The sequence below is a fragment of the Stomoxys calcitrans genome, chromosome 2, assembly GCF_963082655.1.
Source record: "Stomoxys calcitrans chromosome 2, idStoCalc2.1, whole genome shotgun sequence".
In the NCBI taxonomy this organism is placed as follows: Eukaryota; Metazoa; Arthropoda; class Insecta; order Diptera; family Muscidae; genus Stomoxys; species Stomoxys calcitrans.
In genome coordinates this window covers 145182084-145187707 of record NC_081553.1, presented here as the reverse complement: position 1 = coordinate 145187707, position 5624 = coordinate 145182084, and the positions used below count along the sequence as shown (strand labels likewise).

General features: G+C 36.9%; 1 long non-coding RNA gene across 1 annotated transcript; it reads left to right on the top strand.

The window, feature by feature from the left end:
- Window positions 1-1264: 1264 nt before the first annotated feature.
- Window positions 1265-5332, top strand: LOC106088319 (uncharacterized). The gene is made up of 4 exons (XR_009397266.1): window positions 1265-1496; window positions 1560-2285; window positions 4277-4368; window positions 4436-5332. It is a non-coding gene; the product is annotated as an uncharacterized LOC106088319 (long non-coding RNA).
- Window positions 5333-5624: the final 292 nt, after the last annotated feature.

The window sequence follows — 5624 nt, the reverse complement described above, 5'->3', positions numbered from 1 at the left end:
AGTGTCGGATATTTATTGCATTTCTTCGTTCTTTTGTCGAGGCTTCCAGCCTGGTATGCCATCAGCATTTGGGCGTTTTATTGATAGATATAGTAGGCTCCTTCATCCCTGCTTCAAAAGGTCTTCAATAAGATTAATGTCCGGTTCCAGACTGACTTTACTCAAGGAGTCCATAAGTTTATTTTTGGCTAGAAATCTTCCATGCGATATCGCATTCTGTGTCAGCTCTATTCTGATTGGGAAGTGATAGCTGCCACCCAGCCTAAACGGCAAACCTTCCATTTTATCCAAATATTCCATAGATCCAAAATAGAACCCCTGTCATCCAACAGATTATTTTTAAAGGTAAACGATTCATCATTAAAACAAACAAAACTCGATCTTTCCATTAGTTCATGTAGGACTTTGCCCTAAGGGGCAGACACATAGTCACCCCAGCAGCATTCCTGGCATTGAAATCACCAACAAGCATTACATTACTGTAGTTCTCAAGAAATGTTAAAAGACGTAAATTTCAAATCAACCGCCGGTGGCAAATATACTGAACAAATAACAAAATTTCGTTTAAGATTATTTGTCCTTGCCATAATTATGTCATAGTTAGTTTAAAACTTAATGACAGTAAAGTTGATATATTTTCCAAAACCAATGGCAACTCCACCATAACCATCCGATCTAGGTTTCTCAATAATATTAAAGTTTAAGATTTTACGTTTGTTCAATCTGTCATCTTTGCGAAAAAGTCTCGGCCAAGCAACAAATATCGTATCCATCATTGCAAATATTGCCCATGAACATTCCACCAAGGAACAGTGGCATACTTCTAGATATTAATGAGTTCAGTCCGATTCAAGTTTTAAGCTCAATGATAAGGGGCCTGCCTCCTTTTTATAGTCGAGTCCGAAGAGCATGCCGCAGTACGACACCTCTTTAGAGAGAAGTTCAACAAGGCATTGTACCTCACAAATGTTGCCTGCATTAGGAGAGGAAAACCACCGCTGAAAATTTTTTTCTGATGGTCTCGACAAGTTCGAACCCATGCGTTCAGCGTTATAGGCGGACATGCTAGCCTCTGCGCTACGGTGGCCTCCCGTCCATCATCCATCATTACTTGGGAAAAATTCCAGTTTGCTCTCATTCTTGTGACAACCTGTTTGTGCACAGATGGCAAACCCTGTTGTACGTCCTACGCTCATGTATAGGTTGTGCCACTAAATATCACCATTGTGAATGTCCATAAAATAGAAAATGTCAAAAGAAAATAGAAAGTACACACGAAATGATAACACAACATATATAGTGTTCGTTACAAAGCCAGCTATTTTTATGTAGCCAGTGAAATTAAAATAGTTGGGAAAGGCTCAAACTAAATGCGTGCTAAAAATGTTAATTGTGCTTGTTATTTGTCATTGTTGCATGTAGATATCAACCAAAACAAATACCCAAGGCGACAAAAGAAATGTCCAATGCAAAATCCTAACGTACACAAGCAAAAGGTAAGAAAATTGCAAATGAAAAGAAATAATGTACATTTTAAAGTAAAAGTCTATCTCTTACAGAAAAATATGCCAAACATGGAAATCCATTTGTGAAACATATCTTAAAAACAATTACAAAAGGTTGTTGTCTGTGTTGTGGAAGTTTCCTGTCGCTGACAAAATGTTGAAATCTAATGTGTCTTTCGTAGAAGCCTCTTTGCCTTTATATTGCTTAGTAACAACAAGAAGTATGTTCCATACATGTCCACTGAGATTGGATTTTCTATGAAAGTTAGATACGAAAACAAATGGCCTGCCGCAAAAGCCTGTATAAAATGTGTGCAAAATAATAGGAATGGACGCTGGAAAGTCCATGACAAATTGTCAAATCGCCTTATTACTGTGTGTGCCTAATTGGGTGCAACTGCCGTCCCTGCCTATTCATTGGCATAGTTCCTGTATTGCCCCAAAAAATATGTTCGTAGGTAGCAGGTAACAAAATCTATGGGTGAATACCATCTAACGATGTCCATACAAAATGATGCACACGCATGTCTGTCCGTCAAAGCTAACAACACAATCAAATACCTAAGGATCTGTAATGGGAAGATAAGTATATTTTTTGAAATTCATCTATTGCAATGTTCTAATTCGTTTTCTCCTCTTTTCAGGTAATCTTTCTCATAAATTATTTTAAATATATATCTTTCATTTCTAAATTTCAGGTAACATCACGAAACATCTAGTATGCTGCTATGATCTGACATCTATAAAATAATTGCGACCTAATTGTGGCAAGAGCCATTGGTAAGAGTTACTAATACTCATAGCAATAAAGTCTAGTACAGCGTAGCTTTAAGTTAGGTGTAGGGTATGTTTAGGTCTGTCTATTGTTTCAAATGTGAATTATTCCGATTAGTTTTCCATTTAAATTCTCAATTTCATATTGGCAGTTTCCAATAGGTCTTTTTTATTCGACATTTGAGCCACTGTTTGCATAGCTTTGCATTAATACCTTTTGAGAAATTGCTTCGGACAACATTTTTTCTAAAAACTTCTTGTCCAGGTTTGAATTGTACATTTTTCTTAATTCTCTTGTTGTACGTCCTTTCATTTCTTTCGCTTTTGGTAAAATTTGTGTATCGCCATCAGAAAGTGCTACTAATTTTCTTAAAATTTCGTAGGCATCCGCATGTGTGATCATGTTATAGCCTGTGAGTGCAAAATAGGGTGTTACGCCTGTTGATGCGTGAACTGTCGTTCTTACTGAGCATTCAATACGAGATAGATTTTCATCCCATCGTTTTTGATCAGTTTGTAGGTATCTTCTAATACAGCTAAGTATAGTTTGGTTTACCCTTTCACTAGCATTTGATTGCGATGAGTGTATTGCTGTTCTCATGTACCGTAATCCAAATATCTTAAGCATATTTTGAAAGGCATCAGATATAAATTGTTTTCCATTGTTTGAATGGATTATTTCGGGGACACCAAATTTATGAAAAACTTCTTCTATGAGAAATTTATTTACCAATTTAACCGTGGCCTTGGACATTGCTTTTAGAATGATAAATTTTGTCTTGTGGTCCAATACTATAAATATAAAGGCTTTTCCAGAACAGGTACGTGGATAAGGTCCTAGAAAATCTACATAGATTTTCTGGAATGGTCTTGTTGTTGTAGTTTCTTTTCCCATTGGTGGTCTTAATGTTTGCCTGAGGTGTTTTGTCGCTTTGCCAGTGTCGCACATGCTTATGAAGGTTTTTATTTGAGATACCATCGATGGCCAATAGAAAAATTGCCGTATGTCATAAAGTGTTTTTGCTATACCACCATGAGATGTGTTTTCGTTGTGTGATTTTCGTATCACTTCATCTGTTAGATTCTCAGGTAGCCAGATTCTTCTGTTTGGGTTTCTTCTCTATTGAATTTTACTCGCTTGTACACAACACCTTCTGATACTTTCAGATCAGGTAGTCGATTTTTGTTTTGCTCAACTGTGTCGATTAATTTCAAATATTTCTCGCTTTCAAATTCTTTCGAGTTGAAATCAATTATGCCTGTTCGCTCAAACTCGACTTCTTCCATATCAAGTCTTGATAGCATGACAGGTACCATATTTTTAGTGCCTTTTCTATGCTCGATGGTAAATTTATATCCCTGGAGTTTTTAACTCCAGCGTGCTAAACGGCCATTAAGGTCATGTTGTCTCATCAGCCACTGTAAACTGTAGTGGTCAATTATGACAGTAAACTCCATGAGCTCAACATATTGCCCGAAGCGTTTAATAGCCAACAAAACTGCAAGGCATTCCTTCTCGGTAGTAGAGTAGTTTCGTTGTGCTGAATTTAATTTTCTTGAGTAGTACTCTATTGGGTGTTCTTCATTATCATTGTCCTTCTGAAAAAGGACGGCACCCACGCCTACATTTGATGCATCGCATTGTATATAAAAAAGGGTTTATCAAAGTTAGGGCTGGTTAAAACAGGACTAGAGATCAGACGCAATTTCAATTGCTCAAATGCAGCTAAAGCCTCAGGAGTCATGGAAAATTTGGGCGATTTATTGAGTGTATCGGTCAGTGGAGCTGTTAGTGTAGAGTACTCATAGATAAATCTACGATACCAACCTACAGTCCCCAAAAATTTCCTGACATCCTTTGCGCATCTGGGTGGCTTAATATTAGCAATAGCCTCAACCTTGCTAGTGTCTGTCTTCAGTTTTCCGCCACCAACAATATAACCTAAATATTGCAATTCTTTATGGCAAAATTTTGATTTTCCCATATTGATTGTCAGTCCTGCTGCCGTTAACTTCTGTCCAACCGTCTTGAGCATTTGCATGTGTGTTTCGAATTTTCGCACTCCCCTCCACACAGCAACCGAAAACAGTAAGTTTTTTGTACCCATTTTTTATGTTTTTACAGACTGATTATAAATGTACATACTTTTCTCTAGCGAAACCTCAAACGTAAACGAAAATCAAAATTCCATCGTACCAAGCAGCATGCCCCTCACCGTCGACCCGATCTCTTACGTCGTATCATCGCACAACAAAAATTACTTGGATAGCTATCGGGGATCACCGGCACATACGACGACATCGATGGCGTCGGCAACAGGAATGAATTCAATGCATATATCAACATCACTAACGACATTGAGCAAGTCCCAGCTGAGTGCCAGCCAACCTCACCTACAGCAACTGCTCACAGGAACTGCAAAAAATCATCCACAACTACATGTAAACGACGTTGCAATTACTCACAATCTAAGCACGGAAAAACTTCGGCCACTGGAAGTTCGCAGCAATGTGATACCCGTGCACACAAACGTTCAAAAAGGACAACTGCAAATACTATCCCAAGTTACGCCGATGAGTAATATTTTACGAGCTCAATTAGATGAGTTGAAGCATTTACCCCAACCGTTGGGTTCAAACTTCTTGTCGAGCAATGAACAGCAAATATGTAAAAATTTTAATTTACCTCCTACGTCTTATCTTTCCTTAAAAACAGTACTACTTAGTGGAGCACCTGTAAACTCCAGCAACTTGTCTCCAATTGAGAGCTCAATACGTAAATATTTTATTAAAGTTGGATGGCTGAGTCATTGATTTAACTGCTTACTATCATTGTTACCTCTAAATAAACTTTGTGGTTGAAGAATTAGGCAAATGGAATTTTTCGGCTTTGTTTGTCATAAAACCGGCATGTAACTTTAAAATCCATAGAATAATCAGTAAGAACTAATTTTGTTCAGTTATCTAAGTCCTATAGTACGTATTTATTTTTAGTCTTATGCACATTAAATATATGTAATATAATAACTCTTCATTGATTGGAAGGAAAACAATTTAGATTTGCGTTTCTTTTTCAAAATCGTTTTGTGATTCCAACAGGCTATTTTTTTATAATTTTTAATTTAACTACAATTGACAATATCAAATGGATTTGCATGCCCTTAACTTCTGACTTTTTTTGTAAGCAAAGCTGTACAAGCTTTTTTTTGCTTAACATTGAAAACAAAGGTTTTTTGCCTTTCAATTTTGGAAAGAAACAACAATTGGATTTAAGGCTGAATATTTAATTTTCATTTCGTTTACAGTCGAATCCACTAAATTGAACACCTTTTAGTTGAAAAATCG